The sequence below is a fragment of the Mustela nivalis genome (assembly GCF_964662115.1).
Source record: "Mustela nivalis genome assembly, chromosome: 3".
In the NCBI taxonomy this organism is placed as follows: domain Eukaryota; kingdom Metazoa; phylum Chordata; class Mammalia; order Carnivora; family Mustelidae; genus Mustela; species Mustela nivalis.
Genome location: NC_139022.1, coordinates 117,850,302 through 117,877,331, shown reverse-complemented (window position 1 = coordinate 117,877,331; position 27,030 = coordinate 117,850,302). Strand labels below are relative to the sequence as shown.

Sequence of the window (27,030 nt, the reverse complement as noted above, 5' to 3'; positions counted from 1 at the left end):
AAACCCAAACTAAGGTGCCAGCTCCCACCCCCAGCTGACTTCAGTCTCGGCATCTAGAGTTTCATGGGGGCAAGGGCCGGCCAGCCCTGGGTTACCCCAGCCCGGTCCTCCCACCCCGCTCCCCACTGCCTACACTCACCCACCCCCAATCTCAGGCAGCATCCGTGCAAATCCAGGCATCTGAGCTCACAGGCTTGTTTGTGCCTCAGCTCCCTTTGCTAGAACAGTGTCAGCCAGGTCATGATGTCCTTTGGCAAAGCAACACACAGTCCCTGAGCTCCCAAGACCCCCAAACCCTTATCCCAGGGGCCTGTGAGAGTGAGGTGGGCCCTCCGTCACACAGACAGCTTCACAAGAATGGGAGAGGGCCAGAGGTCATCATCGGTCCCTGGTGGCAGATTACAGAAGGATCCTGAATTTGAAAAGATCCCGGCTGCTTTGGGAACAGGTAATAAAGGACCTTCATTCCCTAGCATTTCTAAGTCTCAGTTTCCTCCTTCAATACGCGGAAATAATAAACCCTTCCTTATGGGATGACTGTGAGGCTTCATATAGCGCTAACATCTAGAAAAAGCCCACTGTATAATGCCCAGCCTACAAAACGAGAGGGGCTGGCAAAGAATAGCCATTATATTCTGTTTTACTTTATTAAGTGGTATGTGTTCATTGAAGAGAAATTCAAATATGCAGATTTAAAAACCAACCATGTCGGAGGCAGGCCCCTGGCCAGGGCGGCCTCCGCCATTAAAAGATGGCGCCTGGCTAGTTTCCAGGTTAGGATTGCCTCGTGAGACTAAGCGGAACAACCAAAGAGGAAGTAAACAGCATTGGTTGCTAGCGAAGTTGTTCGTTTAGGTGCACCGCCTGATTCGCTCCCTCCTGTACCCTGCTCGCTGATTGGTCATGTAAGCATATATAAGTGTGTAGACTTGCGGAAATAAAGAGAGAGAAGATGCATCCGAACCAGGGTTCTTGTCGTCCTTGCGGGGTGAGGGCGATACAACCACAAGCCCACCATCCTCACAAGTCATCCTGAACCTTTTGAGAATTTATGAATGCACCCGGATGGGCATCTGTGTTCCCAACAGTGACACTGGGTCATGAGCAGAGGCTATTCCCATAAAGGAAGAAACCCCACACTCCCCAGAGGACCCACCAGTGCCCACACATATGTGGGTGAGCTTAGCTTTGCCCTCTGTCCCTATGTGAGTTGGCGTTAGACAAAAAGAGGTCAAAGACAAAATTCTCTGCAGGTAAAGTCTTACCTAAATGGCAAAGTTGGAATCGCAGGAGCTGCCGCTAGAATGATCCTTGTAATTTTGCTTGGACTGTGGCATGAAGTTCCTTTGAAAACAGGCAGTCTTGGACTGTATGTTCTCGTGATTTAGGGGGAGTCCGGTGATAGACGAGGAGCCCTGGTATTCCCTGGGGAGGAATTTTAGGCATCAGGCACCACTAGCCTTCAGGGAGGCTCCTGTTTATTAACACTTAATTTGTGGAAGGCATTTTCCTTTGGGTTTTATCCTTGCAATTTGATAGGTTTTATCCTTACAGATTGGGAAACTGAGGCACAGAAAATAAAGAGAAGCCTACGGCCTGCTTCTTCCATGAACTGCCTATGGGACTTTGGGCATCTCATTTAACTTCTCGGGGCCGAGTCCCCAAGTGTTTGGCTACAAAAGGAAGGGGATAGAAAGACATAATGGATACTAAGCTCAAGGACCTGAAAATAAGTTAGTTTATTTCCTTTTTCTTTTTTCAAAAAGCCCTTAGCAAAATTTTACATCGGCTTCCCTAAGCCTCCAGGACTAGAAATGAAACTTAATCCACTTCATTCATCAAGACTCTCCTTACCTCTTGTGTAGGCCACATATGTGTTTGTCTCTTGCAATCTTGTTGGTGGGTCCGTGATGCCCAAGATGGGACCATGCCAAGAGCTGTCAAGTGCAGCAGGCCACTGGAGTGGATCCATTCCTGGTTCATTTCTGCCTGTCCATGGAGGCTGTCAAGAGTGCTAGGGAAGCAGGAAAATCACAGAATTCTATCAGAGATTAAAAGCAACTGAGAGCTCATCGAGATCAACCAGTTTACGAATGGAGAAACTGAGGCTCCATGAAGGGCCTATGACTATAACACTGGAAATATAAGGAATCGCTTTATTGAGCAACTATTTTCCCCCCCTCCTGGGCTCCCAGAAGTTCTAGACCAATAATGAAGGTGCTAAAGTAATAAGACCGTGGAACAGGAGAGAAGTTCATAGCCTTGTAGCCATGTACCTCTCTCTGCTCCACACTAGGGGGGACCCTGGAGCTCTCGTGGTGGGGGCTCTCACCTCCCTCTACCCCCTGCACTATCATGGGATGGTGAGAGGGAAGTGGGGACCATGGCTTCAGTGGAAACCCAGTCTCCAGCCCATCCTCTCTAAATATAATCACTATATGCATTTATCGGATGGATAAATGAGTGCAAAGCTTTGGTCACATGGAGACTCTGCAGGACTGAAGACAGAGCAGTTCTCCACGCTGAGCCAACCTGTCATCAGAAGGAAGAGACCATTCCTCAGCCCCACCACCAGGTACCGAGCAAATCGAGAGGACCTCTGGAATAAGAACAGATTCTCTAGTTTATTTCCCTGATGTCTGTCAATGGACTTGAGGCAATGTGCCTGCAACCACCTCTGCAGGCTCAGTGGTCTGCTCTGTGTGGACACTCCAGCACTAGAGGGGGTCAGTGGGGCCAAGTCAGAGATGTTAATGGTCACATCCTTTGTGCTGAGAGCTCTCCCTCCTGAGTGTTCTCCACCCAGAGGAAACATTGCCATATTGGGGGCTTTCTTTTACCAAAAGGCCCCCTTAGTCCCCCAGAAACTGAACTTCTATAACCATGAACAAAATAACCCGATCACTGAAATTAAAGCCACAAGGTGGAGGTGGCTGATTAGTATTTGTTCCTTCTTTCTTCCTTCAGGAGGGATTTACGTCACTGAGTACATCAAGAGCCACAGAGAAGGACCCAGGCAAACTGGTCAATTACCCCTGATAAGATAATCACAGTGTGCTCAGGATTGGCCAACCTTGCATTTATGGTCTAATTTAACGCCCGCAAGGTGTAAATCACAATCATCTATGGAAAATATCCTACAGACAAGGAAAACAAAGTTCAAAGAAATTGACTTCCAAAGGTCATATCTGAGGCACAGCTGAAATTCAAACAGAGATCTACCCCCAATCTCATGTTCTCACCTCCTCTGCAGGACACAAGATCAGAATCCCCAGACCAGCATCAATCAGCTGCCCCAGCTTCATAAGGGCCACAGGAGGAATGGGGACCCCGGCTGGCCAGTGGGACTGTCAGTTGCAAGCATGGCCGGCCACCTCTCCCTGGCATTTGCCCAGCTTTGGTGACCACCAGCAAGCGCAAGGATCCCTGCAGCCCCTTGGCTCACGTACAAACACAAGCTCCAACTGCCAGGCAAGCGTGGACAATGGCAAGGGAGCTACAAACTCCAAGAGTTACATTGCCTCTGCTCCAAATCCAGCGCGGCAACCCCAGGCACTAGGCTCTCCACCATGAATTCCAGCTACCTGCACAGGTCCTAGGAGGGTAGCAAAGCAGAACAACGGCTCAGGAAAGCAGAACAGGCAGCTCAGCTTGCCTGGCTGAGCTCCCAGCCATGCCTAGTCAGCTGGCATCCCGGGCCACCAACCTCTAGGGCTCGGCCATCCCCAAGGACTCACACCTGGGCATGGCTGAGAGACACTCCCCACACCCCCTACCCAACAACTCCTGTTGGGAAAGAGCTGGGCATCTTTGCAACCAGCTGGGGACCCAATATCTTACCCACTATCCCACAGAAGCAGGAAAGCGATCAGATTATTGCCTTTGGGCAGACTCACCCAGTTTGGAATCCCAGTTCAATTTTTCACTAGCAGTGTGGTCTTGGTAAAACTGTTTTAACACTCCTAATGTCAATTCACTCATCCACAGAATGAGGGAAACAGTAATCCCACCTGATAAAAATGAGGTGCCATGGGAGGGATTAGAGAGACGATGTCTGGCATGGAGACCACATTATTAATTATATTGTAGTGAATATTTTACTGGTGTGAAACCTAATTAATACAAGTATTAATAATGAAGAATTCATTATTACATTACTTGGTCCTCCCAGAGCCTGTCTTCTTAGCTATAAAATATCTAATGTTCCTTTCAATCTGCTATCCAGGGGCATATCCAGTATCTAGGCGGCAATAGCCTCCCCCATGGGGTTCTCGTGGAGTGCAAAGAAGCCCAGGAAGTAGGCAAAGCCTCCAGCCAAACTGGCTCTTCGTGGGCTTGCAAGAGGCAGCAATCAGACCCCCAGGGGCAGCATCCCTAGCAGGAAAGGCTCTGTGTTCTGAAGGTGTGGCCTTGCTAACAGAAGGGACAAGGGTTACTTAACCTCTCTGTGCTTCTCCTTCTTCACGAGGACAATGGAAGTCCCCAATGGAAGTGCCGTGTTGTCTAAAACTGGGCAACAGGGACGCCTGGGTGGCTCAGTTGGTTGAGCAGCTTCCTTCGGCTCAGGTCATGATCCTGGCGTCCTGGGATCGAGTCCCACGTCGGGCTCCTTGCTCAGCAAGGGAGCCTGCTTCTCCCTCTGCCTCTGCCTGCCATTCTGTCTGCCTGTGCTCGCTCTCTCCCCCTCCCTCCCTCTGATGAATAAATAAAATCTTTAAAAATAATAATAATAAAAAAAATAAATAAAACAGGGCAACAAATGGTAAGTGTTGGGATAAATGTTATCCACTTCTGTTATCCCACAGGCTCCAACATTCCCCCAGCCCACCTCTTCCCATCACTGTAACTGTTGTCACTCTGATGGCCAGGGGCCAGCCATCCCCATCCACCACCAACAACCCTTGCCACCAGGTTCTTCTAGCAGACCCCTGGCTTATCTGCATACATACTCATTTGGGGTGCATGCACGGCCTTCTTTCTTATCTTCCTCTTTTGTCCATTTTAGATACTGTTGCAATGAACCTCTTGGTACACATTTCTTCACCTTCATCAAGTTAATTTCTTTGGAGAGTAAAATTATTGCATCTATAAAGCAACATTTTTAAGCTTTTTATACATCCTGCTACTACTTTTCAGAATGTGCTGTGTCCATTCACACCATTGGTCTCAGGACACAAGTGTGCCAGTTTGACCACATCCTGACCAGCACTGGGAGTTATGGTTTTCCCAATTATTTTACTTATTTAGGAGATCAGAAACAGGACCTCTTGTTTAACTGTGCATTTCTTTGGCCACTAGATGAATCATTTCCCTCATGTGTATTGTTTGCTTACTGTGTTACCCTTGGGACTCAGTAGCTCAGTATTTTTCTCCAGCTGCAAAAAGGATGGCTTGAATCGGTGCAACTATGATTTGGCCAGAGGTGATGAAGAAAGCGCCATGCTGATCGGCACTAGTTATCTGGGCTTCTGCTACCAGCTGTGGCTCCAAGGGTGGTGGTCTGCAGCTCTAGGGCCGAATTCCCTGGCCTCAAACGCTTCTCTGGTTCTTGCAACTGCCTGCAGTTTCTGAAACCAAAGCCCTCATGCCTACTGCATGGCATCCCACCCTGAATTTGCAGCTTCCCTGCAGGTAGGAATCCAGAGACACGGGGCTGCATCTCCCCCCAAGGACCTGCGCTGTCAGTCTGCCTGGAACGGCGGGCTCTGGAGGAGAACTCCTGCCACACACTCAGGTAACCTGGGAATCCAGCCAGGGTTGACGCCAACACCACCACCTCCGTGCAGGTTAGGCATCCAAGGATCTCATGCTCAAGTCTTGGCTCCAACGTCTCCTGGCGGGGGAACCTAACATCACTTTCATCTTTGAAGAGAACAAGTTCTACAGCACAGGGGTCTCCAGAGGAAAGGCGGTGTGGCCCAGACAAAGGAAAAACAAGGGCAGAGACTTGGCACTTAGATCGCCATGGGTTCAGGTCCCGGCTCCCCATCTATCCATTGCAAGGCTTCAAGCATGTCTGAGCCTCAGTTTTGACATCTGTAAAATGGAGAGGCGATCCTCACCCTCTTGGATTGTGAGACAGACTGAACAGCACAACACATGCACAGTGCTTTGTGTCCTGCTCCTAGGTGTGTAATAAATATGACTTCCTTTTCCTTCTTCTTCCTCAACTGAGGCAAATTCTGTGAGAGTGAATTTGTGACATTTTAAGCCTAGATGTTTTACGTTATCAGCCGCAACAGACCGACCCTAATGACTTGCTGGGGGCAGATCTTCCTCTCGAATGTTCATGAGGGTGCTCACAACTTATCCCTGCCTTTTGCCCAGGACTTGGAAAGATTTAGGGGAAAAATTCAACTCAGGTCCTAGCCTCAAGTGACTGCCCATCAAGGCACGTTAAACATCCCTCCCAGCCAACATCTGAGATCCACAATGCTTTTGGGTGCATAAAAAGCAGCCAGAGAGATTGTTTAGGAGGGAAAAAAAATAATAAGCCCAGCCCTCCAACAATTTTTACTTCATAGGGCTGGATCCTAGGCTTCTGAATTTTTAACAGCCACCCCCATCCCATCCGAGGCACTTTGGGCGCAGGTAGCCTTGAGCAACTGGCGAAGGTGGAAGGTCGCACTGTTTCTCCCCAGTCATCCGCAAACACATGTGGGCTGTTTGCGTCACACACACACTGAGCTAAGGATAGGGACCAGGTGGTGGGGACCAGGCAGACCCAGTCCCTCTCCCGAGGCCGTTCAGCCTCCACCAGTGTGGCAGAGAGGAGTTAGCTGGTTGGAAATGCTAATGCCTGGGGCTCATGCTAGCACTGCTGCACCCAGTGTCTACATGTGTACAAATGCTCCTCAAATGCATTTTCTAAACAATGAAGCTTGAGAAGCACCCTCCCAGACTATCACACAAGCCCGCCACCCACCCCCCTGTCACACACACACACACACACACACAGCTTCTAGGGCACAGCTGGCAGGTGACAAAGACCTGAGCAAGCACCGTCCTTGCTGGGTTGTGTCATGTCAGGGCAGCTGTGAGATCCCAGCCCAGGCCAGAGTCAGGAAGGCCACCAAAAGGAAAGGATGCTTACATCAAGGGTTATCTGGAATGACCATTATCAGGGACAAGTTGACAGCAGAGAGGAGTCTCTTGATGGGCCAGTGGGAACAGAGGCAACACCTGTAGAGAGACAAAAAGAATTTCAAGGGTCTTGGGCATTGTCCAGATGGATGCAGGTGGGCAAAGCTACGAGGGGAGTCAAGTTGTCCAGTTCTTACCTCTGCAGAAACCTCTGCTCCGATGATGAATGTGGGAGCAATAGACTCGTTGCAATTGTCCAGACGTTTTCAGAAACGATGAGATTATCACCTCGTGACATTTGTCATTTATTTGACTAACTTGTGTTGAATATCTACTGTTTATCAGGCTTTTTTTACACAGAGTATCTCATGTAATCCTGGAAGGCAGCAACGGTGGTCCCCACTTCAGGAATGGGGAGGCTGAGGCTCAGGTATACAACAGATGTTCGGTTTGTGGCCTGAGTGTGGTTGTTACCCTGCCAGCAAGCTCAGAGCAGCATGGGGACAGGTCGCCAGGTTACAAGGAAACACGCAATTTTCATCACGTCTTCAAAGCTATTGGAAAACAGCTATGCAGTTCCGTGGTGACTCCCAAGGGTTCTGGGGCTTCAGCAGCCGTCCCAGTGATTTATATTTTAAGGAAAATGGACTGACATATATTAGATATAATAAATCAATAAATAATTTGAGCCTGTTTCATTTGGATTTCCTGCTCTTTGCCACATGAACAGTTCAGATCGGGACAGCAGAATGTGACTCCGTCGGTGTCACTCCAGAAAGCAACACAGCCACGATGCTCACATTCAAAAGATACATGAGCCCATCCCTAAATGTCCCTGTCCCCAACCCGCTCCACCAACCAGCCTCCCCTAGCGGCTCGCACTTCTAAAGAGACTTCCTGCCAATTTCCAAAGCGCTTTTTATTCAAAGGCACTCTCCTCTAAATTGGAAGTTAGATCAGAGACTTTGGCGGTGTCGCTGAATTATTCAAACCCAGTAGGATAATGAGCTGGTTCTCAGGGATCTTCTATCCCACCTGTTAGCCCTTCCAGATCCCCACCTCAGCTTCCATTTTCCTCCCCTCCTCTCCCACCGTCTCCCACCAAGGGGCTGCCTTCAGGTGCTGGAAAGCTGACTGAACTTGGAGTCAGACAGGTGACTAAACTTTTTTTTTTTTTTTTAAGGATTTCTATTTATTTATTTGACAAAGAGAGAGAGAGCACAAGCGAGGGGGGTGACAGGAAGAGGGAGACCCTGATGTGGGGCTCGATCCCATGACCCCAGATCATGACCTGAGCTGAAGGCAGTCACTTAACCAACTGAGCCACCCAGGCGCCCCCAGATGTCTTAACCTTAAGCAAGTTACTTCCCTTCTAAGCCTCAGAATCCTATTCAATAAAATGGGAATAAGACTACTCGGCTCATAAAGTGAAATGTGGATTATGCAAGACTAAGTGTGAGACCACACCTAGCTCTGAGCCGGTGTGTCTGATCTTGGCTTCTTTTTCTTTCTTTCACATAGCAACCTGCTTTGCTCTGAGGGCTTCCATGTCCTCCCAAGTCTTCTGAGGTCATCCTTCCTGTAACATAACTGCCAAGCAAAGTAACCCAAGTCCCCATCCTTTCGGATGGCAGGAAAGCCAACCTCCTCCCAAACATTTCTGAAGGCTCCCTGGGCAGAATTATTGTCTCGTATTCTCACCTAGAGCTACACCTTCCCCCTTCTCCCCTTCTCCCTTCTCCCTGGCGTGGAGATACCAGCCCTTCCTTCCACATGCTGGGGGCAGCACCGAGCTGAGCGCTGAGTCCGTTGGAGTTTCCTGGAGTCTACTCAACCCTTGAGGCTACTTAACAGACAAATTCCAGAGCAAAACGAGAGAATTGCTATTTGAGATGACTTTATTAGCACACGGACACAAAACAGTATGTGGTTAACAAGTGAAGCTTCCTCACGCTCCAGTTCCCAAAAAGGAGCCATGTCTTTTAGTTCCTTACTAATCTATGGATTTACACGGATATATTTTTCTCTAGAAAGTGAACACTGAAGTTTCTTTCTTTCTTTTTTTTTTTTAAAGATTTTATTTATTTATTTGACAAAGATCACAAGAAGGGGGAGCAGCAGGCAGAAAGAGAGTGGGAAACAGGCTCCCCGCTGAGCAGAATGCCTGCTTCAGGGCTCGATCCCAGGATCCTGGGATCATGACTTGAGCTGAAGGCAGAGGCCTTAACCCACTGAGCCACCCAGGTGAAGTTTCAATATGATAAACGGGGGCCCTGAAGCCCAGCGGTTCAAGAGCACTGCCACGGCCAGCCGCCTGTGGTCTAGCCCTACGCCTTCTCCCACTCAGACCTGAGCCCTCTCTCCTGCTCCCCCTATACCAAGCTGCTTGGCTCCTTTCCCTGCCCTCAGCTCCCATCTGTTCTCCAAGCCAGGTAATATCCACCGCTGCTCCTTCATCCCAAGGGAAATGTCATTTCAATGGCAAACCCCGAAAGTCCGTAAGTATGCCCCTCAACCAAAGGTCAGCTCTGCTCCAGATGAATCCTGACTCCCCCTGCCCTGCCAGCCAAGCAGATGGTACAGATACAGCAGCTGGTAGAAGAGTGGTGATGCCTTTGTCCCCCCAAAATGGCGGTCTCGGTCGGACACGCCGGCTTCAGCACGTGCCGTCTGGCTGTTTCTCCCATCTCCCCACTTTCTGTTGGGACGCACTGGCTGAATGCAAAGGATGCTGGTCACCTCCAGGGAGCTCTGTCCGTGGGCATAACTAGCCCCACTTTGCAGATGAGGACATGAGGCTCTGAGAGGCTGCCTGACCTACTTGACCCCAGAACTGGCCTCTCTGACTCCTGCCCTGTGATGGATCCGAGGACAGTCCTGCCTCTCCAGCCGCCCCCCCCAGGACTGACTCTACCAGATAATCAAAATGCTTTCCTAAGCCCCAGCTAGCTACAAAGCTGGCGGGTTGGCCTTAGAGTGCCGGTAAGAAAGAGAAGCAAAGCTGATGTTCTACCCAGCTGGGTCAGGAGGTCAAGGTTTCGGTAGGAGGGGACCTCCTAGTGCTAAGCCTGGGAAGAAGGCAGGCACAATGAGGAGGCAAGTTTTAGTTCAAGTCTAATATATGCAAATTGTAATCCGATCTCATCATCTCCCAGGTTTGTAGAGCATGACAAGAGGGAGAGAACAATTATAATTATAATTAATTATGAAGAAAATTGAAGACGTTTTTGAATACGAAGTTCTGCTAATATTCTGAGGGAAGTTCTTCTGAGATTGATCACACTGAAATGCAAGAGGCACCCCAAATGTCGTGGAGAGTAAATCCCCTTCTTGTTTTTACTATTGCCGACAATGCCTGATGCTTGCAAGTACCCCAATTTGTAACCCCGATTTCCTTAAGCTGTACCAGCTTGTGAGTGTCAGTGAGTCAGAAAGAAGGGTAAAGACTCCACTTGTCCTGGCCCATGGCCACCATGGTTGGTGAGCCCGGAGTCATTCCAGAAGGCCCCAGAGGAACCTCCTGGGTGTTCACATTCCAGCTCTGTTCCTGCCACTCTGCGCCCTCTACTCTTCTACCCGGATCCCCACTTCTACACAAAGGAATTATTTCAGTTAAGTCTTAAGTTCATGTCTCCAAGGTACTATGTGTTCCATGGGCTGCCAGTCTCCATGCCGCTCTCCGAGACACACAAATCCCTCCAGCGCTGGCCCGGTGGTGCTCCCTGGTTCGCCAGCATGTACCAGCCACAGAAGCAGTTGGTTGGACCCAGCCGTTCCAAGCAGGGCTGCTCAGTCTCACTGCCTGCCCTCTGGGCATCATTGTCCTCCCTCCTTCCGCCTCGCTGGGAAAGCAGTTCCCCAGACTAACCGCAGCACAAACAGTGGGGTGTCACCTCTGCTCTTCTATACACTGCCTCCAGCCCAAGCCAGCTTCTGGCTCTGTGGTTGCCGCTCTCCCATTGTGCTGGGGGGCAGAGGCCCTCTTCCCGCGCCAAAGCAGTCTGCTACCCAGGAGACATACCCCAAACCCACTGTGTGTCAAAGGCCACAAAATTGCACAGTAAAGTGGGGTGGAAGAATGGCATCCCTTCCACGAGAGCGCAGGCACTCTCTGGTGGGATCCAGATGTGCCTCCAGGAGGCTGATCCAGGGCCACAGGGAAGAGTGTCCTTGACTCAACAGCCTCATTTCCCCCTGATGGCTAAGACTCAGTTACTGGGTAACCACTCTGGCCGCCCCTGCTATCTCCCTCCCTTGGGGTCAGTTCTTCCCCAAGCACCACGCCCCCCTCTCCCCTCGCCAGGCCTCTTGACAAATGCTTTACAATCCGGTGGGTCCCACCATTCCACTGAGCAGCCACAGGGTGAACGGGAGGCCCTCTGAGTTCCCATCAGGATAATCCTATCAAACATGATGACGGTTCACTAATCCAACCTCGGCTCTATGCCAGGCAGATCGGCCCTGGAAGCCATGGTTCCACCCAGGTTTCACAGAACAAGGCTCAAGAAGCAATATAAGGCACGGAGCAGAACCTTGTAGCCCATGAAGGCAGAGCTGGGCTGTCCCAAACTGGCCTCCGTGCCCAGGTTCCACAACACCCAGAAGAGCTTCTCCCCAAAGTCCCCCAAACCACACTGTTTACAGAAGGCTGCAGCTAAACTAGAAGACAATTTTTGCTTTTTCCTAACCATGTTTTGGCTTCTTCCCTACTTCGTGGATCCGAGGGAATTCTGGGAGAATAATGACAAGTTTTAGGAACTAGATGAATCAGGGAAATTTGAAAGTAAAATGGGAATTGGGCCTGAAATGCCCAAGTTCTTCTCTAGGCTGCGAGGCATAAAATTTGCAAAGGAGCCCGCAGAGCCTCAGAGAAATGGAGTTAGCATTGCACATGCACTCTCCTATGGGGATCTGAGGCCAGCCTCTCCTTTGGGACGGTACTACCTGCCTGTATCAGTTCACAGTGGGACTGGAATATTGATTTTTCCATTATTCCAAGATAGCAGCCGTCCACGGGGGCTTTGCATTCAGCAATCCAGTTTTCGGAACAACGCCTCTCTGGGCCAGGGCTCATGCTAAGCATCTGTGTTAGAGAAACTAACTAACCACAGCTCTCCCCTTGAAGGGCTCATGATCACGGACACAGAGCCCATCACCGCAAGAAATAAAAACAGCAGGTGCTGCTCCCTGAAAGTTTCCAGATTCCAGCCACCGTGCCTGAATCTTATATGCAGGATCTCATCTGACTTTAACATCTGTGCAAGAAGGTTCTAGGACGTTCCAATTCGCAGATAGGAACCCTACTGAGAGAGGTGTAATAACCTGCCCAAAGTCACACAGTCAACAAGTGGGCAGTCTGGAATCCTAACCCAAGAGCATCTGACTTCAAATTCCCTGCTGGCAACCACCCCTTGTTCCTCATCACAAAGCGAAGTGTGCCAAGTGCTACACCAGAGAGGTGGACAGGGTATAGTGAGACCCAGGAGACAAGAGGAAGTTAGTTAGGGGGACATGAGAAACAGACGTAGGAGGAAAGAGGGACCACCAGGAAGGGCTTCCTAGAGGTAGTTAGTTGCATTTGAGCTCAATTTCATCGAATCCTGGTGAGTTTTCCAGTTGGACAAGGAGTCAGGCTAGCATTCTAGGCATCGGGAGCAGGATGAGTAAAGACAGTACTTCGCGGTATGTGGCTGATTGGAGGGGAAGTAAGCAGTTTTCCATGACTGGATGCAGGTGAAGGGGGACAGGCATTTGCTACAGATGAGGCTGGCCGAGAAGGCTGGAGCAGAGGAGCCTTGAGCTGGACTTGCTCCTGGGAGATCTGGGGAGGCATGAATGATGCCAAGCACAGGGTTGATCAGATGAAGGTCTCTTTCACCCTGGAGTGTGTAGAGAATGGATTGCTAAAGCTCTGAAGAACAAAGGTGAGGAGAGTGGCCACAATTTCTCCTGACTCCTAACACTTGAACAGAAGTCTTGCTTTTTTAAGTTCATGTGCATCCCTTCTTGGTGGAATTATGACCTGGTCAGAAAGACCCAAATAACCTCCCCCACAAAGAAATAATTCAGATGGTCTATGAAAATGATTCCTAACCAAGGGCAACTTGGTTTTTCTGAAGCCTGAGATCATGATCCAGACAGAAATGGAATAGCAGTAGCCGACCCACAGCAAAGCGGGGCTTAGCCGGCTGCAGAGATGGGGAAGGGGGGACCTTGCCAGCTCTGGGGAGCCCTGATAACAACACACGCCTGTCAGAGGCCTGGGGATACAGGAAATCTAATCCCATCAGGGATCCGAAAGGTCCGGACAGCATTTTCCTTGTTTGCTTTTCCAAAATCTGAGATTATGGCTCTGGGCTCCAAAGGCTGCCAGGATGGTCTATCTGTTATATTTTGGTTTTAAAATGGTAGGGATTTTGCACCCTGCTGACATGCCAAGGAGACACTGGCTTTGCAGACAGATCTTTTAATTATTAAATTGCATTTTTCCTTCTAGGACTAAAACATTTTCAAAGGGTATAGGGAAAATGAAAAGAAAAAAAAATATATATATATATACATATTTTTTACTTTATAACCTGTCCAGCCTAAACTGACGATTTATACATGCAAATTCCTTCCACCCTGTGACACATGCAGGCTCTATTTCTTATAAAGTTATCATTTTAGAAGATATAACATCTTTGAGGTGGGGGTGGGGGGGAATGTCTGCATTGAACAGCTTTCTCTGCATAGAATTTTCTTAGGAAATATTTCAGGAGGGAAAAACAAATCAATCTCAAATTTTTAAAATGTGAGCTTTGAAGCCCCAGACTCCCATCCTGCCTCTCACTAGCACCATGAGCTGAGGAAGGTGAGTCCACATCTGGGTTTTCTCCCCTGCAGAGAGAGCATAAGGAAGATCCCTGCTTTGCTGGATTCCTGGAGGCCTAAGAAGGAAATGGGACAATCCCTGTGAGGTCCCTCGTACAGTGCCGGGCACAGGACGAGTGTCTGCCACATGCCCACGCGTGTGATCACAACTGTTATTATTATTATTGAAATGTTAACTTGTTGTGTTCTTATAAAAGTAATCCTCTCATATTAGACCATTTAGAAAATACAGGCATGCTAAAAGAAATATGTCCCACCGTGTACAGCCTCACGGTTCCGAAATGACACTGTGCATCTTTTCTGTTGTTCCTTTCTATCTTTTTCCTACACAAATCCATCTGGGTACATATAGAAAAAAGTTTCAAAAATAGGACTCTTCTCTACGTACTATTTTGTCAGTGAGCTATTTAGTACCAGACTTTGCAAAGACAACAAGTTAGTGAGAAGCATCGTGTCCATATTCTGAAGGGAGCGTCAGCAGTGTAAGCGTGTGCCCTGTATAAGCTGATGAGTGACCCCAGATGTAGAATATTCCTGACTCTTTCCTTGACCAGCTGCCAGCCACCTGCGTAAGGCTTCTAAGAAAGAAGTCATGTCCAGGAATAACAGAGTTCTGATATTAATTTCCATTTTTGTTTTACTAAGCATTTGGTAAAATCTTATAGGCATAATCTTATAGGTATAACCGTGTATCTTATGAAGCTAAAAGACTTTCTGGTGGGGTCTGCTCAGGTCCGATGAGCATCTTGTTTTCCTCTTGGATTTCCTGGTTTCCTTTCCTTACAACCTCCCAAGTCTCTTCTCTCGAAGCCCCGCTTTCTCTGAGAACCTCTGGAAAATGTCCTGTGCTGTTTAATGATGGTCTCGAAATAGCTACTCTGCCCGCCTAGACCTATCGTTCTCTGCCCAACTTGGGAAACTGCTCTGCCTGACGCAGGAAATAGTACTCCGCCCCCCTTGGCTCTGAAGAGCAAACTTCCTAAATGAGGTCCCAGGTGAAATCAGATTGCCCCAGGCAATCCGGTGTAATCCAAATAAAAATGGGTTGCCCTAAAGGCAGCCCCAGGCACTGGGTCACGTCCAAAAGAAACACAAGTACAGCTAGAAAAGCCTCGAAAATTAAAGCAGGTCTGGATTGCATAATCACTCAAGGAGCCGGCACCGGGGGAATTCCAGGGGGCAAAACGAAGCAAAATTTCCTTTAAAATCAGTTTACCCACCACTGTCTCCAAAACCCATCATTCCTAGCAACTGCATCTTCTCTCTTCTTTTTTTTCTCACCCCTCCCCCGCAAAGCCTCCCCCTCTCCCTGCCCACCCTTCACACCCCGCCCCCCACAACAGGTATTTTGTTTTCCAGGTTGGCTGAATGGCCTTCCTGCTATAAATCCCTGTGCCATTTGCTCCCATTAATATCCTCAGAAACACATGAAAAGATATGGAAATCGGATACTATAAAAAGAAACAGAGAACAAAAAATCTTGGAAAAAGTAGAAATTAAAAACTCAGTGAAAGGGTTGGAAGACAGAGTTGAGGAAATCTGCCCCCTCCTGCCCCAAAATAGAACAAAGAAGGTAGAGAATTTCTTTTTTTTTTAAATGGAAAGAGGGAAAAAAAAGAGGTCCAGGAAGCCCAGTGTTCAAATAATAACTTCAGAAAGAAAAAAGGAGAGTAAGAATAGAAGGGAGAAAGTCTTCTCTAAAATAATTCAAGAAAATTTCCCAGGTGAGTAAGAGAGTCCAAATCTAGAGAACCTACCCAGGGCCCAATGCAGTGGACAAAAATAGACTAGTGCCAAGGGCTCGTGATTGTGCAATTTCAGAACATCACGAGCAAAGATGGCTCTCTCTCGAGCTGCCAGCAAGAACACTGTCACATGTGAAAGATCAGATATCGGAATTGCTTTGGACTTTCCAACCACACACTAGAAAACGATGGTGAATGCCTTCCAAGTTCCAAACATAAATACATAAATTCCAGGAGAGAATTCTAGAACTGGCCAAATTGCTAATCAGGTGTGAGTATAGATTAAGGATATTTTCAGAAACGCACGGTCTAGCACACCCGTGCACCCTTTGTCGGGAAGCAGCTGGAGAGTGTGCTGTTTCCGAAGGAGGTGACAAGCCAAGAGAGGAAGACAGGGTGCAGGAAGTGGAGTTCAGGCTTGACATGGTGATAACTATTTGAAAAAAAAAAACAAAAAAACAAAAAAAAACAATCAAGCAACAAGAAATTCACTCCAAGGGGAAATCTTTTTGCTGGATTTATTACATGATTCAGCCAGGAAAAATGTTTGCCTACTCAACCCATTACAACATATAGATCTCATGCCCATTTGATTTGAAAGGAAAAAGAGAATCGTTCTTATTTTTATTTTAGATTTTTTTTTTTTATTGGAGAGAGACAGAGTGAGCATGAGCAGGGGGAGGCGCAGAGGGAAAAGCAGACTCCCTGCTGAGCAGAGAGCCCGATGCGGGACTCGATCCCAAGATCCTCACAACCTGAGCCAAAGGCAGGTGTTTAACCAACTGAGCCACCGAGGTGCCCAGAGAAAGGGAATCTTAAAATGCTGATTCTCAGAAGGGAGGATGGTGATTGCCAGGGGTGGGAGAGGGGGATGGAGAGTCACCATTTAATGGAGATAGAAATGCAGCTTTATGAGTTGGAAAGAGTTCTGGAGATGGGTGGTGGTGACGGTTGCCCATTATGAATGCATTTAACTCCACTTAACTATATGTCTAGAAATGGCTAAGATGGTAAGTCTGTTTGTATGTTTCACATACACATAAAAACTTTAAAAAAAGAAAAAGTGAAGGTTTTTGGGGTGCCTGGGTGGCTTAGTCTGCTGAGTGTCCAACTCTGGATTTTGGCTCAGGTCACAATCTTAGGGTTGTAAAATGGAGCCTTGCGTGGGGCTCCGCTCTCAGGACGGAGTCTGCTTATGATTGCCTCCGTCTCCCTCTGCCCCTCCCCCTGCTCTCACTCTCTCTCTTAAAAATAAAAAAATAAAATAAATACAATAAAATATTTTTTAAAAGTGGAGGTTGTAACTTCTGATACCAACTTCAGATATTTAATAGACACTAAAGGCTTCAGTTTTTATATTCTTACTTAAGTTTGGTATTATCTTGCATGTTTGCTTTTTAAACAGCCCTTCACTTACAAAGCAAGCTCTCATATTAGGAGTTAAATTCTGTGGCTTATCATAACCATGAAATCAATTATTTTGCTTTGTCTCAGTGGAAAATAAAATTTCTAATCTAGAACCTTATCAAGACAACATCAACTTTATTTGTGCAGTCTTTTACAAATAAATCCACAAACTGAAAGTAAGGGGAAAAAAGTATCAGGGTGCCTAGGTGGCTCAGTTGGTAGAGTGTGTGACTCTTGATCTCGGGGTTGTGAGTTTGAGTCCCACGTTGGGTGTAGAGATTACTTAAAAATAAAAATCTTTAAAAAAAAAAAAGTGTCAGTACAAAAGAATGCTTATCAAGAAAAAGATAAAAAGGGGTGCCTGGGTGACTCAGTCAGTTGAGCATCTGTCTTTGGCTTGGGTGGTAATCCCAGGGCCGTGGGATCAAGTCTCACTTCAGGCTCTCTCACTATGTATCACCCAAGGCACTATGAAATCAGCCATAGACAAGAGCAAACCAGTGGATGTAACCGTGTGACAATAAAACTTTATTTAGAAACTCAGCCATCAGACTGTATTGGGCACACAGGCCATAGTTTGTAGCTCTGTGATCTAGTCTCTGGTCTGCTCCTGGCTTCACCCCTTCCTCCTCTCCCACTCTGGCCTGTTCAGTTATCCACCCCAACTCTACCCATGGACAACCCTCTTTTCTTCAAACCGGTGAAGCCTTTCTCCATCTCAGGGTTTTGCTTTTGCTGGGCCCCTTGCTTGGAACATTCTGGGACTAGACTCACGTTCTTATTTCCTACAGGAATCTGCTCAAATGTAATCTCCTCAAAGAAGCTTCTGGGATCCCCTGATCTAAGATACCAGCCTCTCTCCCATCACATCATGCTTTATCTACTCACCTTTGATTCATGTTTTGTGAGTGCATTTATCATCACGTGGCACACTGTATCTTTCTTTGCTTGTTGATGATCAGTCTTCCCAGCCTAGAATGTAAGCTCCATGAGCAAGAGCTCTGTCTTCATTGCTCAGCATTGAATCCCTAGTACCTATCACTGCCTGGTACACATCAATAGGGCGAGATAAATACTTTTTGAATCGGTGAATGAATGAAGGAATGAAGATATTTGACATCAAGGGTTTTAGAAAACTTCCCTTAATGAAGGACCCATACATCCTCTTATAATCTAGAAGAGCAAATTCTATTGCATGGCCAGTTTAATTTTTCTTTATCATTGATGTAATAAAAAAAAAAGGGGGGGGAGCATCTATCTCCCACTTACACAAATAAATGGCACAAAAGTCTTTCCCCTACGAACAGGAGATTTCTCAAGCGTGTTAGAGCACTGGGGATGTGTGAAAGATAAAAGTAAACTTTTTCTAGTTTTTAAAACAATTTTTAGAATAATTGTTTAGAATTGATATAAAATTCTGTATCATCAGAGCCGAAAGGCCCCTAAAACCCCTCATTTGACCCTTTCCTCCTGGAGGAAGCAGTGAGCCTGGAGAAGAGAGAAGACCTCTCAAGGTCACAGGATAGGAAGATAAAGGCTTAGACCAGCATCCTCAAGGTCAAGGATACTTAACTTCATCCTGTAAGAGAACACATTTTCAGAAGCAAGACTTTTTTTATCTTGAAAGTGCCGTTGGTAAGAAAAGGGACCCAACATTAAGTGTGGAGCTTTAATGTCTAATGGATTCTTCCCTGTCTCTCAGTTATAAATAATCAGAAAATGAACATTCTCCCCACACCTTTAAAAAAAAAATTCCAGTTGTATGTCAAATTATTTTTATCTTTCAAACAAAAATGCTAGCTTTGGAGCTTAATTAGCTAATCCCTGATATCTCTCATCAAAGTTAGTTTTCTTTCCAGTGGGGGTGTATAATCATTGACGTGTTTACCAGCAAGCATCTTTCAGCCAGTTTCAAGCCATTTTTTCTCTTTTGGTGAGTATTTGAAGTAGAGAGAGCTTCTTAATCCTTCCACCGATTCTTCGTCCAGCTGGAGAAGGAAAGCAGACTTACTAAGAACCAGCACCCATCTACTCCGTGTGGGCATGTACAGGTCTGATCTCTTTTCATCCCCATCATAGCTGTTTGAGGGTTTTATTTTTTGTTTTAGAGATTAAGGACCAGGCTGGGAGAGGTAAAGCAAGTTTTTTCAAGGTCAGGGAAAGACAATGAACAGAGGATTTAGAATCAGACAGGATTAAATCCAAATTTGAGCCCCAGACTTATCTAGCTAGATGACCCTGGACAAATCACTCAACTTCTCTGAGCCTCCAGGACTGGCGCTGTCCAGTAGAACTTTCTGTGATGATGAAAATGTCCTCTCTCTATGATGTCCAGTGTGGAAGCCATGAGCCACAGGTTAGCAGCTACGGAGCTCTTGAGATGTGGCTAAGGCAACCGAAGAAGTGAATTTAAATTGTATTTAATTTTAATGAATTTAAATGTACTTAGCCACATGTGGCTAATGGATACCATATTGGTCAGCACAGTTCCAAGTAGTATTCTCTTAGACTCAAGCAAAAGGGTCCCCTACCCTGAATCCTGCACCTGAATGGCCCTATGCAGCTCTCCTCTGGCCCCGGCTCTCCCAACAGGATAAGAAATACACAACTTCCCCGAGCCCACACCCCCATGTTGAAACCACACATCACCTTGGAGATGTGAAATCAAGATCTGGAATTACTGCCCAAATAGCCCAAGTCCACGTGCAAGGCTGCCTGGACCTCTTCCCTAGTGCCATGCTTCCACGGGTCATCTGTACTGATGGCATCAGTACCAACAGGGTATCCAACAGGGTATCCAACAGGGGCCATTTGTGGGAAGTGTAAATACAGCTTAGACACGCAGACTGGCGTACTCACAGGAGGGCGAACAAGGCCCCTTGAGACACTGAATGGAGCCAGGTGTGAAAGAGAAGAGAACAGAGCTCAGGCCAGGAGCCAACTCTCCCTGCAACCTTGCTGTCAATGGGGAACTGCCCTTGAGAGCCTGCTAACACATCCCTTTAGTCCTAACCTTTGAATTTAATGAGCTCACCCTTGATATGTCACATCAATATTTGTTATCTTTCCAATGCAGATATAACACCATTGTTACTCTTTGCAACATAAGAATGCCAATCCAACATCCTTAGCTCCCAGCAATGAATCGCAGTCCAGAACATTCCTGCTGCAAGGAACTGTCATGGAGTCTGCTTCCTAATATTCAGAGATCCCTGGGTTCTGCCTGTTTTCAAGCTCCCTCTCCAGCCTCCCGTCAACGTGCTCTGGAGCAGGGATTCCCCAATCCTATGATCGGCCCCACCCTTCCCCATGTCCATTATGCAACCCAGGGGCTAGACCTGGGCCCCTTCTTTGTCGTTATGGCTCACAGCTGTTCACCCACCAGCTCCATCCATTCAACCCCATACACGTATCTCAGACTCATCCTCTGTCTCCAGGGGAGCTGTGGGTTCACGAGCTCTGCCATTGCAGTCACAACCACTCTATTATAAAACTCAGCAGCTGCTGCCCTTATTGCACACCTGAAGGCTGCACACCTGTCAAGCCAACTCCAAGGCCAGCGACCATTGCCTAACCAACTGAGCCATCCAGGCGTCCCAGCGACCATTGCCTTTTAGGACAAGGAACAGCTTCTTAGATCGTAAGGTTAAGACAAAGACGAAGCAGAAGTTTACGTGCCTGATCTGTGAATTACACTTGGCTTAAATGTACCCTGCTGAAAGTTCGTCCAATTTTGGCTTAAGTGGAACTTTCTGCCTTAATTGCAATTGTCTGGCCACCAATGCCTAGGGAGGGAGGTACCAGGGATTTTCATTTGAAACCATCTTTCTCTGTAGTCTTTCCCTGTCAAAATCTAAGGGTAGAAGTGATTTTGAGTGAAGGAGTATCCAAAAAGAAATCAGGCAGGGACAACCCTGCCAGGTACCGCTCTTAACAGGTACACCGAGTCCTGTCTGTGGCATTCGCTTCCCCTCTTCTCTCCTGATGATCTCTTCATTCTCCAGAACGCTGCATAAAGGCCATCCGATGGGCACCTCCACCACCCCCCACGCACACACATGTCTACGAAGGCAGGTGTCTCTTCCGATGCTTACATGGGCCTCTTGTGTGGCCTCCCGCAGGCGGCAGAGTGCAGATAAATGAAAAAAATTACCCTGCCGCCTGCGGGAGGCCACACTGGAGATGCGGGGATGTGGGAAGAAGGAAGGGAAGGACAGAGTTCTTAGAGTCCGTTAAGTCACATTCAAGAAATGGACTCCTCTGTCCGTCTTGCTGGGCCCCAAGGGGCCAGAAAGAGAAGAGGAGGAGGAGGGGCAATGTGGGGAAGGCCTGGCAGATAAGGACACCAGGGAAGGAAGTAGGGACTGTCACCTGACAGCTGGCCTCCAAAGCACGGAGGAGCAAAGTAGCCAGAACTCCCAGGACCATCAAGTGGCAACTGTGGTCACACATGAGCTGGTAGCCAGGGTCTCGAGAAAGGGGTCCAGGGCCCAGGACAGGGACTGGTGAGAATGGGCCCCATGGTGGAGATTCTAGTTCTAAAAACACTTAGTGACTGTCCCTAGTCTTCTGCCACACTGGAAGAGACAAGACAAAACACATGGTCCTCCACAAACTTGGGAGCAATTCTCCCCCACCCGCCCCCCGCAAACCAATCAGGCAGGGGACAGACAAAGGCAGGGGTGCGGTCAGTGTTGCCACAGAGGAGGGGACCAGGCAAGTGAAGGCCGGAGTTCAGAGGCAGAGCACACCCCCCACTCTGCCCCAGCCCCACCCCGTGTCTGCAAAGGTTCCAGACCCACAGGACATCGAGATGGGAGCCAAGTCCTGCGAGCCCGGGCCCCTCCTGCCCAGAGGTCTAGGCTGGCTGCTAAACGGCAGCATCCTCAGGAGACACAGAATTCAAAACCTGGTCCCACCATCCCTCTGCTTATCCATCCCAAGGGGCTGAGCGGAGGGGGAGGATGGTGGTAACATAAAGTTCCCAGGGCAGAGACAAAGAAGCAAATAAGCCCTCTGAGAATCATCCAGAAGGAGTCAGAAACTACACTTGCAGGAGCCAATATCTGCTCCTGACCTGGGTGGCCCTGTGCACCCCGTGTGGTGCCTCTCTGTCTTGGCTGCAGAAGATTTGGAAATACTCCTACCTGAGCCGTTCTGCAGAGGCTGAGTTCTTTGGTCTGGGATTTTAAAAAAGCTTCCCAGGTAATTGTAATCACTGATTACAATCAAGACTAAAAATTCCTTATTTAAAGGGAGATGATACCAGACCTTTCTTGGAAGAAACAGAGGGAGGACAGTGCTCAGAGGCAGAGATGGAGGGAAGCCAAGTTAGCAGAGGGAGGTGTGGAGAGGGGAGGGGCTAACTCAGCGGAGGGATGTTGGAGAGGGACAGGTGCCCCCTCGGCACCAAGCCTCACCCCCTCCCACCAACTACATCTGTTCTTTGATGAGAAGCATATTCTACATGGTTCTTGTGCAGCTGATATAGAGAGGAATGACATCAACACAAGGCCAAAGATTCATTATTTATACTTGGTTTTCCCCAGCATGTTCATGACTTCTGCCACCAACTGAAAACAGAAAATATACTAACATCATTGGGTACAGCCTGTTCTAGTTTTTTGTTTTTTTAATATTATTTTTAAATTATCAGACAGTAAAATTGACCTTTTTCCTTTAATACATATTCCTGAGTTTTAACACATGCCTACAGTTTTGTAACAAGCACCACAATCAGGATACAAAATAGTCCCATCCATCATCCAGGGAAAAGTCTTGCCTGCTCCCCATCGCAGTCTCCCCTTGTCCCCATACCTACACCCTGGCCACCTATGATCTATTCTCTGTCACTGCAGTTTTGTCTTTTTGAGAATGTCCCCTAAATGAAATCATACATCCATGTCAAGGATGGATTCCTTCCTGCAGCACAGCACCCTGGCTCTACATCCAATGTGGTGAGTTTGTTCCTTTTCATTACTGAGTAGTATTTCATTGCATGAAGGCGCCACTGTTTATCCATTCACTTGTTGAAAGATCTATTTTGTTTCCACTGGCTAGCAGTCATGAAGACAGCTCCAATATACATCTGTGTACAGGTTTTAATTTCGATGTAAGTTTTCATTTCTCTAGGATAATTAACTAGGAGTAGAATTGCTGATGAATGCAGTCCTGTTATATTTTAGGGCCCAGATTACAAGGTTTTTCAAGAAAATAAAAATAGTGTTAGAGAAGGAACACAGAACAGTTGCACAGCGTGAAGTAGTTTGTCCTTTTTTAAGCCTATTTACTAACTGTGTTAAACATAATTCTTTTGGTTACGAGGAACAGAAGTCTTAAGCTTACGTAAAAAAGAAATATATCAACAAGAAGCAGATGTATCTCCTAGAAACCCAGGACAGAGCTACAGCAGGAGCCTCAGAAAGATCTAGAACGGAGCCAGAGGAAGCCATCAGAATGCTCCCTGCATTTCTTACACCTGCTTCTCTCTGTGCATTTGCTTCATTTTCATTTTTTTTCTCCTGAAAAAACTTCTTCTCTCTGCAACTTGGTCATTGGATTTATTTAGAAGATGCCGCACGGAGTCTCAAAGTTCACATGTTAGAAGCCCAGCTATGGAACAAGACCAACTGTCCATCAAAGCAACTTCCATATTTGTAGAAGAACCTTGGCCAATGCCCCCTCACCAGCATGACCATAAAGATGGGCCCATGGGAATCTATGTAACTTCCAGGGATCAACTTCATGTCCTTATTGATTGGGGTGCACTGCCCGGAAAAGATACCTGTGCAGTGGTAGGTTACTTTTTATCACTCTTACCTTGCCGAGGAGTTCTCGCTGTCTCCTCCTCCCCACAGACAGGAACATCAGCCAACTGTCCACCAGAGCCTGAGGTGAGGTCTGGGTAGAGTTACTACTGTACCTTGACGGTTTTCTCTTCACTCTCTCATGTCTCTGATGTGACTAGTTCTTCAGGGCATGTGAGCCAGCCTCCTCCCTCTTCTCAATGGGATTAGGTGGAGAAGCAGAACTTCTCTAGGGCTTGGGTATCTTCCTCTTCCTCTGCAGTCCCACAAGGGCATTCTGGTCCCTCATTCCCGTTTGAGGAAAGGAGTTGGTTTGATAAAATCAGAAAGCTACTTAGGTATTTGCCCAGATATCAACACCGTGGTCCTTTAATTCCCATTCTGCTCTTGTACTAGGGATAAGAGTGCTAGGTACTTAGCTACCCTCTCAGAGGAAGGAGGCTGAGCTCTTAGATCCTTGTTCACAATACCAACATTCCCCTACCTTCATGTCTACTCACCCCAAAAGGTGACTAAGATTACGTTTCCAGCTGAACCAGTGGTTCCTTAATTATCTACTTACCTGAAACTCTGCAGAGAAATACCAAAGAGAAATTAGCAGGTGTGCTGGAGCTCAAAATCCCAGAGCAGCTCAGAGACACACCTACCCAAAGACATAGCCATTTGGCTGTCCCTTCACCTCCTCCCCTTGGGCTTCAAATACTACCATGGTTTATGGTCAAGGTCAAAAGCCTTAGTCCTGACCAACCAAGCAGCTACATAAGACATTGATTTGCTCCCTGGAAAGATGATTGTGCCCTTCTTCGCAGAAGCCCCTAGCATATCTCCCCAGATGAAATAGATCTTGTTTGAAATGGGAGGCAAGAGTCTTCAGAAGGAGCCTGGCATTTGAGGGCTGTAAGATTAGGGCTCACATCCCAGCTCTGTTCCCTGTGGCTTGAGAAAAGCACGCCAACTTCCGGAGCTTCATTTTCCTTCCCAGTGATGTGCCTCAGAGCTGCCTGAAGATTAAATGAAATGCTTTCTCTAAGTGTTGGTCTGAGATAATTGCTCCAAAGTCTTTGATTCTCCCTTCCCATCTTTTATCAACACAGCCTCAGTGAAATCTCTTTTAAAGTTCCTTAGGACTTATAGCTGTGTTTGGCATTTTGACATTATTTGCTTAAAAATAAGCCTTCTCTGTTCACAATTTTCTAAGGAAAAGAACAAAGCAAAGGCATTATGGTTTTGACTCATATGAAGGGAGCTTATAGCTTTTCTGATGTGTCCAAGACAGTTTCATTCTGTCCCTCCTTCTTCGGGGCTCCCAGACCCCTGTTCCCCCATCTCTGTTGGCCCTGATCAGAGGAGTGAATTTCAGTGCCTCCCAATAGCTGGAGAGCTTCTGGGGGACAGAAGAGTGTCTAAATCATCTTTACATCCCCAATTTCAAGCACAAGTCCTGGCACAAAACAGAAGCTCGTGCAAGTTTGTTGAGGGAGGGAGGGAACGGCTGGAATGTGGCTACAACTACACGATTTGGAAAGATTTCAATTCATGTCTTCTCTATGTTATAGGCCGACAATTTGGCTGCCTTGAATTTTTAAGCTGCATTTAGATGTTTCTTTTGCCTGGGTTTTCTGGGAAGAAATAACATCAGTTGCAAGAAATGAATATATTTAATTTATTTGCAAGTCCCAAGTGCTTTTGGAGAAAAACACTCATCCACAATAAACAGAAAATTCTGTTGGCTCAATCAGATCATATATTCCTATTCAGAGGACAAAGGCCATAGAAAATCTACCTCACTGATTCTGGTTCTGGTTCTGGAAAGTCTGATCCATCATATCTTCTTACAAGACAATAGATAGCTAAGGCACCATGTAATCCCAACAAAAAACAAGTTTTGTTCCAAGACGGAATTTAGGAATGAAGATAAATTCTCTAATCCTTGAGCTTCCATGCTAAGTGCAAGATTAAAGAAGTTCGTTTGGGGCTCCTGGGTGGCTCAGTGGGTTAAAGCTTCTGCCTTCAGCTCAGGTCATGATCTCAGGGTCCTGGGATTGAGCCCCGCATCTGGCTCTCTGCTCAGCAGGGAGCCTGCTTCCCTCTCTCTCTGCCAGCCTCTCTGCCTATTTGTGATCTCTGTCTGTCAAATGAATAAATAAAATCAATAAAATCTTAAAGAAGTTTGTTCCATCTTCAGATAGGGCTCCAAGTTCAGCTACAAGAGGAAATGAAATGGTATATCTGACATCTAAGTTGGGAAGATGTGGCTAAAAGGACATGTTTGTGGAAAGTGATGTAGGAAAGATGTTAGGGTTCGAAGCCAATAGTCAAGGAAAGAATTCTTGAGATGTCTTTGGTGCAAAAAGTGGCCTTATTAAAGCATAGGGACAGGACCCATGGGCAGAAAGAGCTGCGCTGGGATCACGAGGAGTGGCCTGTTATATACTTTCAGGTTGGGAAGGGGTTAGGGATAGCATAAGTCTTTAAGGAATTTTGGAAGCAAATTTTCCAGGACCTTGAAGGGGGCAAGATATTTTTAAGGAAAGGTCATTTGTTACCATCTAATAAAACCTTAATCATGAGACCCTTCAGATGTATATCAGAGGGTCATATGCTTGGGAGATGATTGCCAACATGTATCTTGAGGGGTTTAGAGATAAAGGAAATTTCTAAAAAGTTATTTTTTATATGTTAAAGTAAGCTTACAGGGGCACCTGGGTGGCTCAATGGGTTAAGGCCTCTGCCTTCAGCTCAGGTCATGATCCCAGAGTCTAGGGATCGAGCCCGGCGTCGGCATTGGGCTCTCTGCTCAGCAGGAAGCTTGCTTCCTCCTCTCTGTCTTCCTGCCTTTCTGCCTACTTGTGATCTCTGTATGTCAAATCAATCAATAAAATATTTTTAAAAAATAAATGCATAAATAAAATAAAGTAAACTTACAGGTTGGGGCTGGGAGGGGTATGGGCTAGGATTGCCTTTTACCTTAAGCAAAGTGTCCACATCAAGGCAGTTGAGTACCTAGAGGAATGTCACTGCCTGTTTCAAGGACTTGTCAATGGGCTTTAGGTAGCAAGGAAATTTAGTAATCTCTCTTCTGCCTTGGTTTCCCACATCAGAAAAGACAGCCATAT

The 27,030-nt window shown here is 47.0% G+C and overlaps 1 protein-coding gene across 1 annotated transcript in view; it reads right to left on the bottom strand.

The window, feature by feature from the left end:
* Positions 1 to 1,330: 1,330 nt before the first annotated feature.
* DRD1 (dopamine receptor D1) overlaps positions 1,331 to 27,030 on the bottom strand; it is a 67,093-nt gene continuing 41,393 nt past the window's right edge. Inside the window, exons 3-5 of the transcript XR_014309674.1 lie at positions 7,094 to 7,182; positions 1,855 to 2,014; positions 1,331 to 1,425 (exon numbers count right to left, since the gene is read on the bottom strand). The gene's annotated coding sequence lies outside the window, so the exon portion shown is untranslated. The remainder of the gene's footprint in view (positions 1,426 to 1,854; positions 2,015 to 7,093; positions 7,183 to 27,030) is intronic.